At 35.4% G+C, this 16,765-nt stretch overlaps 1 protein-coding gene across 7 annotated transcripts in view; it reads right to left on the bottom strand.

Annotated features, from left to right (window-relative positions):
* Positions 1-16,765, bottom strand: part of CNTN5 (contactin 5) — a 1,075,732-nt gene that overhangs the window by 343,480 nt on the left and 715,487 nt on the right. The gene's annotated exons all lie outside the window — the stretch shown is intronic.

Raw genomic sequence — 16,765 nt, 5'->3', positions numbered from 1 at the left:
TGACAGAGTTGAATCTTTCTCACCCTAGGACACAAAAGTTACTTATGCCATATATATGTATTTTTAATGAATCGGTCAAGAGTCAATACATTCTCTATTTGGATTGAGCTTAAGCTATTTTGAGTTAAGTTTCTATCATATGCAACCAAAAAATGCTCAATAATGTATATTTATTCCCTGCCTTCATCCCAAGATAGATATTGTAAAAAGAGGGAAGGGTCACAAAGAATTAGAGGGAAAGTGGCATTATCAAGAGACCCTCTTAAGAAAAATAGGCCTGGGAAGATAATTTTGGTTTTCTACCTGCTTCTCTATGGACAGTGAGCTAGAAATAGAGTTTACATTTTTAAATAGCTGAAAAAAAATTGAAAAGATGAATGAAAAGTATATGAATTTCAAATGCTATATTAATATTCCATAAATAATGCTTCATTACAACACATGTGCCCTCATTCATTTTGTACTATCTACAGCTACTTTTATGCTGCAGAGGCAGAATTGAGTAGCTGTGACCCATAAATTAAAAAAAAAAAAATTACCATTTGGCTATTTACAGAAAAAGTTTGCTTACCCCTGATTGACAAGATTGTGCTTAGTTTAGTGAACTAAATACAGTATGGACAAAGAATAGTAAGATTTTTCACAGAAGAAAGTAAAGGACGGACTTTGGCATTGTTGCCTCTTTTATTTTCTATGCTAATCAATCTTCACCTAAAGCCAGCCCCTGTTTTTACTTTCCTTAGCTCTTCTTTTTTGAATATATGTGATGGTTGTCCATTTCTCTCAAAGGTCTATTATACCATTTAATTACCTGAGAAGAAATTTGGGAAAAATAATAGCAATATATTATATTACTTTAAAATATTATGTAAGTTCAGGACTCTTTTTCTACCATTTTTCAAGGGGAGAAAATGAGGGTAGGGTAATTTTTATTCCTTGCATTCTGAACCAACATTCTAGGAAATGGTATAATTGGGATTCACACCCAACTATCTGATTCCATTATGTGTTTCTTTTTACCATCTTCCCTTATTGGTTTAGAGTCAATGAGGAGGTAAAATTTCTCTGGTACATCACAGCATATGAAAAAAAAAGGAGTATTAATTTAAAAAAAAATATATGAGGCCTTTTGATTTGTAAGCTCATCAATTCAATCTAATATGGCTGCATTTTATCACACTAATTTGACTGTTAACTGCCTTGCCCAAATCAAAGGAGTAAGCAGTTTGCTCTCCTGACCCACTGTTCTTACACTCTTCTTTGTAGAGTATCATAAAGAGGGAAAAAATAGATTATTTTAAAAAGTTGGGAATATGTCAAATCCAATTAAACAACCAAACATAATTAAATAAACCCAATGTGCTCTATGTAGAAATCTCCAAAAAATATAGGAAGCAAAAAAAGGGGTTATTGCAATATTCTAAATCTTTTTTTTTTTCTGCTATGCCTAAATATCCTAAAACAAATTCCAGGTTGAAGTGTTTGCTTTGTGATATTTAGTTTTTCATGTACAAATTTTGTCAGTTACAGTTAAAAAGCCAAATACTTCAAAGCACACTGAGTTTTCCTTTCCAGTGACATCTAGAGAACATATTACAACAAAATACAGCTCATGCAAGAAAAGAATAAAGGTGTATACTTTAAAACATATTTGTGGAGATTTTAAGTGTTTATATGTACCTGTTGATAAGCACCAAGTTCAGAAACTGTCAAGTTACTAGTTAAAACTCTTGTAAACAAATGCTTCACCAGATAGCACAGTTTGGGTTAAAACAGTCTTTTCCCCTAAATTATTAAGGGCATAAAATTTGTGGAGTTTTTAAAGATTTATTTGAGAGAGAAAGCATATACAAGTGGGGGGAGGGGCAGAGGGAGAGAATCTTCAAGTTGACTCCCTGCTAAGTGTGGAGCCTGACCCATGAGATCATGACCTGAGCTGAAACCAAGGGTTGAAAACTCAACCTACTGAGCCACCCAGGTGCTCCAAATTTGTGTTATTTTTTTACTCACATAGGAAAAGATGCATAATAAAAAATAAAAAAAATTCTTATTTCTCTATCATTTCATTTAATGTACTTGTAATCTTACCTGTTCTGTCTGACTTCTACTAAACAACTGCTGAGATAGAGACATGGTAAAAATGTTAAAATTTCTAGGGGGCTTGGGTGACTCAGTTAAGAGCCTGCCTTCAGCTCAGGTCATGATCTCAGGGCCCTGAGCTAGAGCCCCCTATCAGGCTCCCTGCTCAGCGGGGAGTCTGCTTCTCCCTTTCCCTCTGCCTCTGCCCCCACTCATGCTCACATTCACTCTCTCTCTCAAATAAATAAATAAAATCTTTAAAAATATTAAAATTTCGACATTACATAATTTGCACTCATATGTTATTTATATACTTGATTTTGGCAGTATGGAATGTTTAATTCAGTTAACAATTTGGCCAAGTCAATAAAAGTAATCGATGAAATTACTTATTAATTTGAATTGATGTAATAAACATGTTAACCAGTGGCGTCTGTGCACAGACAACAGGAATTTTCAATAAAATTTCAGAATGATGTTGTGGAAAGACTATATGATATAGTCAAAAGGACACTAGGCTTGGAATTACACAGGCCTGAATCTCTGGCATTTTATTTATTAGATGCAAGACTTCAGACAAGTTTCTCTCGAGCATAATATCCCTACTTGTAAAATGAAAGTAACAATAATAAAGTTACAAAGCAAGGATGAAGATTAAATAAGATACCATATGGAGAATATAAAATATCAGTTTTTGTATCCTAACAAGATGGCTGACCCTGAGCAGAACTTAACAATAGAGTTCTCTGTGTCTAAATAATGTAACTCAAGTCTACAAGATTACAAGATTTTTTTAGGGAAGAAAAATGATAATCACATGACAATAAGGACAAATTGGTTGCTTTTAAAATTAGTTACAACTCTTCCATTTTTAGCACTGAATCTATCTTTTTCCAGTTTGCCAATCTCTTTTTGGTCAGTTATTTATAACAAATTAGAATATGACAATAATATATTGCAAAGTGAAACAGCACATCTTACAAAATTATGGATTTCATGAAGTTAATAAAGGCAAATTTGGAAAATGGCTCCATTCATTAGAATTTATTTACTAGTAAATGAAGATCTGATGAACGGACCAGAAACTGTAAGAATACTGGGTGTTATACGCAAACAATGAATCATGGAATACTACATCAAAAACTAATGATGTAATGTATGGTGATTAACATAACATAATAATAATAAAAAGAATACAAGTCAGCATAATAGTGATTTGAAATAAAATAATTAAGGGAGGTCTTGAGAAAATTGTTGAACTCCTCAAATATTTTGAAACAATTACTTTTTAAGAATTACTACAATGAATCATGGAACACTACATCAAAAACTAATGATGTAATGTATGGTGATTAACATAACATAATAATAATAAAATAATGAAAGAAGAAAGAAGAAAGAAAGAAAGAAAGAAAGAAAGAAAGAAAGAAAGAAAGAAAGAAAGAAAGAAAGAAAGAAAGAAAAAGAAAGAGTTACTTTTTTGTGATCTTGGAAAAAGAGTGCCAAAAACACTTTTTGAGTAGTTTCAGTTTTTACAAAATTTTAAAGTTATAAGATAGATTTTATAATGTAAAATGTATTTTTTGAAGAAAAATATCAACCAAAATATTTTATTTTCACTTTTGTTAAATTTTTGATCCAATTTTATATAGATCTGCTCTAAGGGACTAATTTCTGATACCAACGATCCTAAGATAAAGGGACCACCTGAAGATAGCAAGATACCTGGTGCCCTTTTACTATACTGTCAGAGTTTATTTTTCCTTTCAGTGATCTCTTTCCCATCTCAAACCCTCATTTCCATGTGCCACTCATCCTACAGTTACCTTTTGTCAGTTGGATGTCAACTAATCCCTGCCAACTGGTGATTAATGTTAGCAGATAATGACTTAAGGTGTCACTTCTCTTACATAATTTGCATTTTAAAGAGTATTTTTTAAGACAGATCTTCAAGACAAAATTGAATTTAATCCTCACTATCCTCCAAGCACTGGGCTAATTGCTTTACATAAACTACCTCTTAATTCTCTCACAATCTTGTGAGGTAGTTTTATTATTCCTTCTTTACAGGTAAGATAGGGCTTCATTTGGGGCATCTGGGTGGCTCACTTGGTTAAGCATCTGACTCTTGGTTTTGGCTCAGGTAGTAATCTCAGGGTCGTGAGATCAAGCCCTGAATTGAGCTCCATGCTCAGTGCACAGTCCGCTTGAGATTCTCTCTCCCTCCCCCTTTGCCCCCTGCCCCTCCCTTGTTTTCTCTCTCTAAAATAAATAAATAAATAAAATCTATAATAAAAAAAGATAAGATTTCATTTAACAAAGCCAATAGTACGTATCAGAACTAGGATGGAATCCCTGGCTGTCTAAGTCCAAACCCCAGGTGAAATATTATGGTTAGTATACTCTTTGGAAGCAGAGATTATCTAGTATTCCTTCATCACACTGTTTATGGGGGCATATATTTGTATTCTCTAAATTAATTTATACAACATCTGATTCCACAGTGGATTTGAGGCTGGTGAACCTGTCTGTTTTAAATTAAGGTGAGGTAAAAATATATTCAATCTAGAGAAAATAAAAATCCTTTCCTTTTTTCTTCAATAGAAAAATGTTTCAGCTAATATGTTAACAGCTTAGACAGGAGAACTGAAGGCTTCCTTGGCTCTATCCTAACCAATACTTCAGGCATACTTGAGGGGTTCCTAAGCTTTAGCATCTGGGACAAGACCAGAGCCCTTAGTCCTTCAGTGTCTATTGCTGTTTGAGCATTTTTCCAAATTGAATAAATTATGTTACATAGAGCTTAAAATTAGAAAATGTTAAAGGAACAACCAAGTACGTTATGCTCTTGTGTTTGCTGCATGCTCAGACATAGGCTTTTCTATAGCTCATTTACTTTCCAAATTCAGCTATATTCTATGATAGCTCAAAACACATAGTATGCAGAAATGAAATAATTTTAGTCTGTAAATCTTTGCATAACGCCTTAATACACTTTCCTTGGTGCCTCCTATATAATCAATTGTTATGGTTTTATTTTCCTTTACTTTGAGACCCAGTTCAGTATTCCCCATGAGTGACACGTGATTGAAGGAGTAATTGTAGAGGGACTGGTTGGCATGGAGAGCATGTTTGAGAGAACTGAATCTGTGTCCATGGTTTTGAATTTTGAGAAAGTCAGATATATCAATGATTGGGGATTTGTTTTGCCTGGGACTTAATCCCACATAACTTAACAAAATCACCAAGGCAAAATGATACTAGGCTAGTAGAATTGAGAATAAGCTAGAGGTCTAAGTAGTAGAATATGAAAAATGATAAAATTTTTTTGAAATTTATTTCTTATATTTTATGCTTTATCTCTGGCTTTAAGTGGCTTTATGTACTCTGGTGTTTCTCCTTTTGAATGTAAAGACCATTGGGACAAGGCTTGCAACTTTTATGCTCTTTTTATACCTTGTCTCAGGACCTAGTAGAATTTTCTGCAAATAATAGAGATGCCAAATAATGATTCTGGTTAACTTTTCTTGAGGATAAATTCCTCTCTTTCACAACCATAGAGTCCCTGGTGTTCCTGGGCATCTAGAAGATGCATTAAACTTTGAAGCTTCTAGATCTTGTATGTTTGAGAACTACAGCAATATAATCCTTAAATAGTTAATGATTTTTTTGCATCTAAGCAGTTAATTTAATCCTTACAAATAGTTGGAGCTAAAAAATGTAAACTGTAGATGTTAGCAATTTTAATGTAGATCTGAGATCTGTTTAAACAATAACACACAAATGCACAAATTCTGCCAGTAATTGGCAGTTATTTAAACTGGTTGGTATCATAAAAACAAAACAAGTGGTTTTCTTTTTTTTTTTTTTTCCCACAGAAAGAGTTCACATTGTAAACACTCCCTGAGAGAACCCAAACAATCTTTTGATTAGTCCTCAGATGACTATGCTGATTATTATTAAAATTATAGTCTCCTGTTTAAATCCCTTTCCTAGACTTTGGATTCATATCCCATTTCTGTCATACCTCTAAGTAACTAACACTTAATATATCCAGAACTCAACTAATCTTATTCTATCAAACCAACCTTATTTTCTAGTTGATAGGAAATAGTTATAAAGCCACAAGCTTGAGTTCATTCTTTTCTTCAAATTCCGTTTGACTAATGAATAAGTGGATCAATTAATCACCAACAGCAAACATATTTAAAGTAATCAGAATGATTTTAAGTAGGGATATTAAGACTTAATGCTAAAATAACAGAAATAAAATATGTAATTTTGAAATGCATAGAAGGGAAAAATACAATTAACCTCTACCCCTTTAAAAAAAAGACCGCGAAAGTGAAAATAGGGCAAATAAATCATAGAAAAAGCAGAGTAACTAGTACAAAATAAGATGATAGAAACGAATATAAACAGGCTAAACTCTTTAGTTAAAAGATAGTAGGCACTCAGTAAACATTAATTGAATGAAAAAATTACTACAATTTTGAAATAATACAATAAGCATTATTTTTGAGAAGTTGATAATTCCACTGTTAAAAAAGTTTCCTGTTTGTATTCATGCTGTGAAGGTTTTAGTATAGCTTTAACCAAAATGTACTTTATATGGTATGAAATATATCAAAGATTGAAATCCTGGTTCCATCATTAACTAAGTATAAGAGCTTAAGTATTTCACTTAATCGTTCTGAAACTTAGATTCCTTGTCAGTACAACAGGAATGACAATAATCAACTCAGATGCTTTGCAAGGATTACATATTATAGTAAATGTGAAAATATAATTGTTATATTATAGAGTGGTAGACTCCTATATATTTTTTTACTGTAGCCTAATACTTCATACAAGAAGTTTAAGTCCCACTTCAGTGTAAGTTTCTGAAATAACTTAATGCACATAATATGAACAAAACATATTTAAAGTACTAATTACTGCTTTCTTTATTTAAAAGTATCTATGGTGATAACCTCTAAACCATAAAATAAGTCTATATTTGGTTATAGTTTTTATGAGGCTTATTTCATTTTGATAGACCTTTATTTTACAATATAACCCTGAATTCCAAAATTACTAAACTGTCAGAGGTTTTTCATCTTTTTTTTTTTTTTTTGGCAACCAAAAAAAATATATATTTTCTCATAGATGAATAGCTACTTCAGTATCCAATCAAGATATTTGCATTCACAGATATTATCAACAGGAGTTAATATTGTTCTCTTGGAAATTAAACAGGGTTATTTTGCAAAAAATTCAGTCCTAGCTTTAACTTCTATTCACACAAAAAATGTGCATTGTACATCCATTTGCAGTAATGAGAAAATGGATCTTTTGGTTATTTCTGAATAGTATTTAATCTTCTGTGATATATAACTGTTCATAATTTTATGTAGTACTACTGAATTATAGAAGCTGCTATACTTTGAAATACTAATATTTGAATTTGAATGTGATATTAGGTGACCCAAATATCTGTAATAAATATGTGATAAACTAATATCAGGAGGATGATAGGAACTGCCTAAAACCCTGCAAAATCTAATAGAATCAGCACATTTATTCAGTTATTTTATAGGAGTTTAATAAATACCTACTATTAGGTGTGCTAAATTTTGTACCCTTAAAGAACATATAATCTACTAGGTAGAAAAAAAAATTAGTAAACTTCTACTTCCAACACTTATTTCAAGTAATAAAATTCTGATAAAATTGCTGGGAGATAGAAGGAAGAGTTGTAGGAGGACCCTGGGCTTGCCTCATCCCTCAAACACAGATGAGTAACTATCAAGCCATTTTGAAGACCCAAAAATCGATCTGAGGATTAACAGAACAAAATGCACAACTAGAGGCCATATCATGCAAGATAAGAGGTGTGGAGACATGAATTGGGGGAGAAAAGGATTGTGGGTGCTGCAGAGGGGAGGGTGCACTTGTCACAATGAGAGGAGTAAGAAAAAGAGAGGAGCACATGGGAGGATCATACAAGGAAAACATTTCCCTAAAGACTTTGACTGGGAAAACAAAAAGGGTTGATTTTTGTGAGATTTTACAACCAGCAGGGCTCAAACACTAGAGTTTTAGAGGTCTGAGGTGTGGCCAGTGTGGAGTGGGTGGGTGCTGCAGTGCTCCTGTGGAGAAGAAGGGCAGATAGCTTGGTAGGTGATGGCATGATCTGGGGATCCCCTCGGATGCACTGGGAGAAATGTTTCCCCCTTCTTGGAGTGCATCTGGGAGAGGTAGCATTGTCTCTTCAGGGACAAAAGAGCTGGCAGCCACCAGTACCATTTCCTGCCCCTCAATAAAGGTTCAGAGACACCTGCTGAGGGTAGCAAACATGGACACTGGCTCTTTGCTGGGTGGTACTCCAAAATCCACCCCTTTCTGCCTTGGTGTGACTGCCCTTCTGGGACAAACCTGCATCTGTCCCAACATGGCAAGACCCTCCCCCAGATGACCAGCTTGGGTCCCCACCATGTTGGGTCTGAGGACCAGCGTGGGTCCCCACCATGTCAAGTCCCTAAAGTTTGGAGTTTTAAAACTCAGCCAACCTACCTGGGATAGAACACAGGTGCACTGCACTGCCCAGTGGCCAGATAGCCCAGATATAGTCAGGGTAGAGGCAAAGATCTGAGGGAAGCCTAGGACACACGATTGTTCACTTTTCTTGGAGGGCTTCCTGGACAGCGGTAGGTACAAACTCTTCTCTCTGAGATAAGGGAGGGGGGCTGGCACCAGTTCTCTCCTCTGCCTCACAGCATAAGCTGGCTTCTGTGAGCAGTACAGTGCCAACACTGATGGCCTAAACCCCTTACACCAAGACCCACAACACCTGCACTCTGCAAGTGTTGCTTTACTAGGGCAGGTGTGCCTAAGAATCAGAGCAGCAGGCCTCTCCCCAAGAAGACCAGCACAAACCTCCTCCACATGCACCACGTCTGCTGACCATAGAGTTCTGCAAAGTTTCAGTTCTGGTGGAAATAGTATTGGGTCTCTTTCAACAAGCAGACAAGAGCACATCTGGTTAAAACACACACTCTGGCCAAGGTCCAAACACTCCCCACTGCAGGCAAAGAGAAACTGACCTAAGAGAAAGAGCAGCCAAAACACAGCAGCAGAGTGCACACAGCATACACCAGAGACACTTCCTAAAGTGCCAGACCCTGGGCAGTATATGACCTCTTCTTCATAAAGCCATTACTCTTAGGAGTATGAAACATAACAGGCTTTCTTAACCTAGAGAGAGACCTAGACAGAATGCCAAGATGGAGGAATTCACCCCAAAAGAAAGAACAAGTAAAGTCCACAGCTAAGGATCTAATCAAAACAGATATAAGTAATATGCTTGATCCAAAATTTAAAGCAATGATCATAAGGATACTAGCTGGGCTTGAGAAAAGCATAGAAGACACTAGGGAGTCCCTTACCACAGAGATTAAAAAACCTAAGAACTAATCAGGCTAAAATAAAACATGCTATAACTGTGATGTGAAACTGACTAGATGTAATGACTACAAGGATGGAAGAAACAGAGGAATTAATAAGTGATATAGAAGATAAAATTATGGGAAAAAATGAAGCTGAAAGGAGAGGGAAAGAAACATATTGGATCACCAATATAGACTTAGGGTACTCAGCAACTCCATAAAGCATACTAAAATTCATATCATAGGACGCCCAGAGACTCTGAGAAAAGGGAGAAGAATGTTTACTTGAGGAAATTACAGCCAAAACTTCCCTACTCTGGGGAAGGATACAGACATCCAGATCCAGGAGGCACAGAGAGCTCCCACCAAAATAAACAAAAGCAGGCCAACACCAAGACGTAGTACAGTCAAATTTGCAAAACATAGAGATAAAGGAAAAAGTCCTAAAAGCAACAAGAGAAAAGAAGTCCCTAACTTACAAGGGGAAGACCCATAAAGCTAGCTATAGATCTCTCCGCAGAAACTTGGCCAGCCAGAAGAGTGTGGCATGATATATTCAACGTGCTGAATGGGAAACATCTGCAGCCAAGACTACTCAATCCAGCAAGGCTATCATTCAGAATAGAAAGAGAGATAAAGAGATTCCAAGACAAACAAAACTAAAGGAATCTGTGACCACTAAACCAGCCCTGCAAGAAGTACTGAAGGGGGCTCTTTGGGATAGAAAACCAAAAGTAAAAAGACTAGAAAGGAACAGAGAAAACTTCCAGAAATAATGACTTAACAAGTATTACAATGGCAAGGCTGCCTGGGTGGCTCAGTCAGTTAAGCATCTATCTTCAGCTCAGGTCATGATCTCAGGGTCCTGGGATCAAGCCCTACATCAGACTCCCTGTTCAGTGGGGAGTCTCCTTCTCCATCTCCCTCTGTCCCTCTCCCCCACTCATGCGCTCTCTCTCTCTGTCTCAAATAAATAAATAAAACCTTAAAAAAGTAAAAAAAAAAAACAAAAACTAAACTAAAAAAAGTAATACAATGGCACTAAATTCATATCTATCAATAATCATTCTGAATGTAAATGGGCTAAATGCTCCAATAAAAAAAACAGGGTGTCAGAATGGATAAAAAACCCAAACCCATCTATATGTTGCCTATAAGAGACTCATTTTAGACCTAGAGACACCTACAGATTGAAAGTGAGGATATGGAGAAATTTTTATCATGCTAATGGAAAGCCAGAATAGCCATACTTGTATTATAGAAACTAGATTTTATTTATTTATTTCCTTTAAAGATTTTATTTATTTATTTTACAGAGAGATAGAAAGAGCCAGAGAGCACAAGGCGGGGGGGATTGGTAATGGCAGAGTGAGAAGGAGAAGCAGGGCAAGGAGCCTGACATGGGGCTCAATCCCAGGACCGTGAGATCATGACCTGAGTTGAAGGCAGACACCCAACCAACTGAGCAACTCAGGCGCCCCTAGAAACTAGATTTTAAACTAGACTGTAACAAGAGATGAAGAAGGGCACTATATCGTAATAAAGGGTCTATACAAAAAGATCTAATAATTATAAATCTTTTTTTAAAAGATTTTATTTATATGACAGAGAGAGACACAGTGAGAGAGGGAACACAAGCAGGGGGAATGGGAGAGGGAGAAGCAGGCTTCCCGTGGAGCAGGGAGCCTGACGCGGGGCTCGATCCCAGGACCCTGGGATCATGACCTGAGCCGAAGGCAGACACTTAATGACTGAGCCACCCAGGTGCCCCATAATTATAAATATTTATGCCCCAAACATGAGAGCACTCAAATATATAAAACAATTAATAATGAGCATAAAGGAACTAATTTATAATAATACAATAATAGTGAGGGACTTTAACACCCCACTTAGAGCAAAGGACAGATCATCTAAGCAGAAAATCAATAAGGAAAGAATGACTTTGAATGATACACTGGACCAGATGGACTTCACAGATATATTCAGAACATTGCATCTTAAGGCAATAGGATACACATTCTTTTCAAGTGCACATGTGACATTCTCCAGAAGAGATCACATACTGGGTTTATATTCAGGCCCTCAACAAGTACAAAAAGATTGAGATCATATCGTACATCTTTTCTGAACACAACACTATGAAACTTGAAGTCAACCACAAGAAAAAATTTGGAAAAACCACATATACCTGGAGGTTAAAGAACATCCTACTAAAGAATGAATGGGTCAAACAGGAATTTAAAGAAAGAATTACACACACACACACACACACACACAAGAGAATGAAAACACATTGGTCCAAAACTGTTGGGATGCAGCAAAAGTGGTCATAAGAAGGAAGTATGTAGTAATATAGGCCTACTTCAAGAAGCAAGAAAAATCTCAAATATGGAACCTAACCTTACACCTAAAGGGACTAGAAAAAAAACAAAAAAACAAAAAAACAAATGAAGCCTAAAGCCAGCAGAGGAAGGGAAATAAGATTAGAGCAGAAATAAATGATATAGAAACAGACAAACAAAAAAGCAGAATAGATCAATGAAAACAGGAGCTGGTTCTTTGAAAGAATTAATAAAATTGATAACCCACTAGCCAGAATTATCAAAAAGAAAAGAGAAAGGATCCAAATAAAATCACAAATGAAAGAAGAGAGATCACAACCAACACCACAGAAATACAAACAATTAAAAGAGAATATTATGAAACATTATATGCCACCAAATTGGACAACCTGGAAGAAATGGATATTTTCCAGAAACATATAAAATAGCAAAACTGAAACAGTAAGAAAGAAAGAACTTTAACAGATTGATAGCCAGCAAAGAAATTGAATCAGTAATACAAAAATCTCCCAACAAACAAAACTCCAGGGCCAGATAGCTTCACAGGGGAATTCTACCAAACATGTAAAGAAGAGTTAATACCTATTCTTCTCAAACTGTTCCAAAGAATAAAAATTGAAGGAAAACTTCCAAACTCATTCTATGAGGCCAGCATTACCTGTATTTCAAAACCAGACACTAAACCACTAAAAAAGAAAATTACAGGCTAATGTCCCTAATGAACATGGATGCAAAAATTCTCAATAAAATACTAGCAAATCAAGTTCAACTATACATTAAAAGAATCATTCACCAGAATTAAATGGGATTTATTCCTGAGTTGCAAGGATGGTTCAGTATTTGCAAATCAATCAATGTGATACACCACTTTAATTAAAGAAAGCATAAATACCATATGACCTCTCAATAAATGCAGAAAAAGCATTTGACAAAGTACAGCATCCATCTTGATAAAAACCCTCAACAAAGTCAGGATAGAGGAAACATATCTCAACATCATAAAGGCCATATATGAAAACCCACAGCTAAAATAACCTTTAAGGGGGAAAACTGAGAGATTTTTCTTTAAAGTTAAGAACAAGAGAGGGATGTCCCCTCCACCATTGTTATTTAACGTACTGGAAGTGCTAGCCTCAGCAATCAGACAACAAAAGGAAATAAAAGGCATCCAAATTGGCAAGGAAGAAGTCAAACTTTCATTATTCACAGACGACATGATACTCTATGTAGAAAACCCCAAAGAGTCCACCAAAAAACTGATAGAACTAATACACAAATTCAGTAAAGTCGCAGAATACAAACTCAATGTACAAAAATCTGTTGCATTTCTATACACCAATAAGGAAGCTGCATAAAGAGAAATCAAGGAATCAATACATTTACAACTGTACCAAAAACCATAAGATACCCAAGGATAAACCTAACCGAAGAAGTAAAAGATCTGTACTCTGAAAACTAAAGAAATTGAGGAGGACAAAAAGAAATGGAAAACATCCCATGCTCCTAGATTGGAAGAACAAACATTGTTAAAATGTCTATATTACCCAAAGCAATCTACACATTTAATACAATCCCTATCAAAATACCAAAAGCATTTTCCACAGAGCTAGAACAAATAATCCTAAAATTTATATGGAAGCACAAAAGACCCAATACCCAAAGCAACCTTGAAAAAGAAGAGCAAAGCTGGAGGCATCACAATTCCGGACTTCAAGTTTTACTACAAAGCTATAGTGATCAAGACAGTATGGTACTGACACAAAAACAGATGCATACATCAATAGAACAGAACAGAAAACCCAGAAATGGACCCAAACCTATATGGTCAATTAATCTTCAACAAATCAGGAAAGAATATCCAATGGTTAAAAGACAGTCTCTTCTACAAATGGTGTTGGGAAAACTGGACAGCAACATGCAAAAGAATGAAATTAGACCACATTTTTATACTATACACAAAAATAAATTCAAAATTGGTTAAAGACCTGAATGTGAGACAGGAAACCATTAAAATTCTAGGGGAGAACAAAGGCAGTAACCTCTTTGACAATAGCCTTAGCATCATCTTACTAGATATGTCTCTTGAGGCAGGGAAACAAAAGCAAAAAATATACTATTGGGACTTCAAGATAAAAGCTTCTGCACAGTGAAGGAAACAATCAACAAAACTAAAAAGCAACCTTTGAAATGGGAGAAGCTCTCCAAATGACAGATCTGATAAAGGGTTAGTACCTAAAATGTCTAAAGAACTTATAAAACTCAACACCCAAAAAAACAAACAATCTTGTTATAAAATGGACAGAAGACATGAAAGAGGTATTTTTCCTAAGACATACAAATGGCTGACAGACACATGAAAGAATGCTCAATATACCTCGGCATCAGGGAAATGCAAATCAAAACCACAATGAAATACCACCTCACACTGGTCAGAATGGCTAAAATTAACAAGTCAGGAAACAACAAATGTTGGTGAGAATGCGGAGAAAGGGGAACCCTCTTACATTGTTGGTGGGAATGCAAACTGGTACAGCTACTCTGGAAAACAGTATGGAGGTTCCTCAAAAAGATAAAAATAGACCTACCCTTGACCCAGCAATTGCACTTCTAGGTATCTATCCAAAGGATACAAACATAGTGATTCAAAGGGGCATTCAATGTTTATAGCAGCAATGTCCACAATAGCCAAACTATGGAAAGAGCCCCGATGTCCATCAACAGAGGAATGGATAAAGAAGCCGTGAGTTTATAAATATAAATATATATATATAATGGAATATCAGGTATCAAAAAAATCAAGTCTTACCATTTGCAATGACGTGGTTGGAACTAGGGGGTATTATGCTCAGTGAAATAAGTCTTTCAGAGAGACAATTATTATACGATTTCACTCATATGTGAAATTCAAGAAATAAAACATTAACATAGGGGTAGTGAGGGGAAAATAAAATAAGACAAAATCAGATAGGGAGACAAATCATAAGAGACTCTTAACTATAGGAAACAAACTTAGGGTTGCTGGAGGGGAGGTGGGTGAGGGGAAGGGATAATTGGGTGATGGGCATTAAGGAGGGAAAGTGATGTAATGAAAACTGGGTGTTATATGCAACAGATGAATCACTAAACTCTAACTCTGAAACTAATGTTAATTGACTATGTTAATTAATGATTTAAAATAAAATTGTTAATATGTTAATTAACTGATTTTAAATAAAATTAAATAAAAGAATTGTATATATTGGAATGGAATACAATAGGATACTACTCAACCATAAAAGAGAATGAACCCTTGCCATTTGCAATGACATGGCTGGAGCTAGAATATAAAACAATTCAGTCAGAGAAAGACAAATGCCATATTATCTCACTCATATGTGGAATTTAAAAATGAAATAGATGAACACAGGAAAAAAGAGAGGCAAACCATGAAATAGACTCTTAACTATAGAGAAAGAGCTGAGGGTTGCTGGAGGGGAGGTGCATGGGGGATGGGCTAAATGGGTGACGGGGATTAAGGAGGTCATTTGTTGTGGTGAGCTCTGGGTGTTTTATATAAGTGATGAATCACTAAATTCTACTCCTGAAACTGATATTACACTATATGTTAACTAACTGGAATTTAAATAAAAACTTGAAATAAATAAATAGATAAATAAAATTCTGATGATAAGATAATTATGATTTGAAATAAGAAAGTAAAAAAGAGTGAGGAACAAACTAGAATTAAGTATCAGTTAATAGGTATGCTACGATGGTCTACATGACTATTTGGATGAGACAGAAATTTGGGTCTGAGATTTTATATATCAAGTTGTATACTCATCTCACAATATATGAACTTATTCCACCAAAAAGAAGGCAGTTGTTCAGATCATAATAGGTATCAGAGCAGGTACTCAAACCCTAGGCCTCTTTCATTGATTAAGCCCTGGCTTATTCTTTCTACACTTAAACTTGCATCTTCAGCAATAATTTTTTACTTGACTTTCCCAAGACATTTTCAGAGTTCTCCTTTTAATTGACCAAGCAAGGCACTAGAATTAAATCACTATTTCTCAGTATGATTATGCTTTCAATTAATAATTCAAATACTTTAGCTTTCAGTTTGTTCCTTTGGCAAAAATACAAAATATCACATTTTCTTCTCTATTAATGATGAGAATCACATTTTATTTATGTATTTTATAATTATGTTCATTTGCAACATCATTATGAGAAAGAAAAGTAAGTGGGTGAAAAGATCTCTTACTACATGGTGAGGGCTCTTCAAGCCACTGTGAGAATTTTGGCTTTGATTCTGAATGAGATGGTGTAATAGTTTGCTTAGAGTGTCATAACAAAGTACCATAGATTGGGTGGCTTGAACGACAGAAATTTATTTTCCCACAGTACTGGAGGCTAGAAATCTGAGTTCAGGGTGCCAGCATAGTTGGTTTCTGGTGAGAGCTCTCTTTCTGATGCACACACTGCCTTTGTACTATAATCTTACATGAGGGAGAGAAAGAGCGAGTTCTCTAGTATCTCTGCTCATAAGGACACTAACCCTATTTTGAGGGCCATACCCTCATGACCTTATCTAAATTTAATTACCTCGCAAAGGCCCCATCTCAGAATACCATCACACGACATAAGAATTTTGGGGTAACTCAATTTAGTCCTTAGTAGATGAGGAATTTTTGGAGTGTCTTGTGCAGAGGGGCGGTGACATGACACAACTTCATTTTAAAGAATGACTCTGGCTATTATGATAAGAATAGATTGAAAAAAAGATAAAATCAAAAACAAGGGAGATTAGTTAAGACATTATTGTGAACAATCCAGGTAGGAGATGATGGTGGTTCATTCAAGAAAGCTACAGTAGAGGGTGAGAGAAATGGTCAGATTTTAGATAAAGTTTTGAGTAGGGCCAATAAA

Source organism: Leptonychotes weddellii, chromosome 11, assembly GCF_054177405.1.
Source record: "Leptonychotes weddellii isolate Sample4059 chromosome 11, ASM5417740v2, whole genome shotgun sequence".
NCBI lineage: Eukaryota > Metazoa > Chordata > Mammalia > Carnivora > Phocidae > Leptonychotes > Leptonychotes weddellii.
The sequence above is the reverse complement of the archived record's forward strand: the minus strand, read 5'-3'. Positions and strand labels throughout refer to the sequence as shown.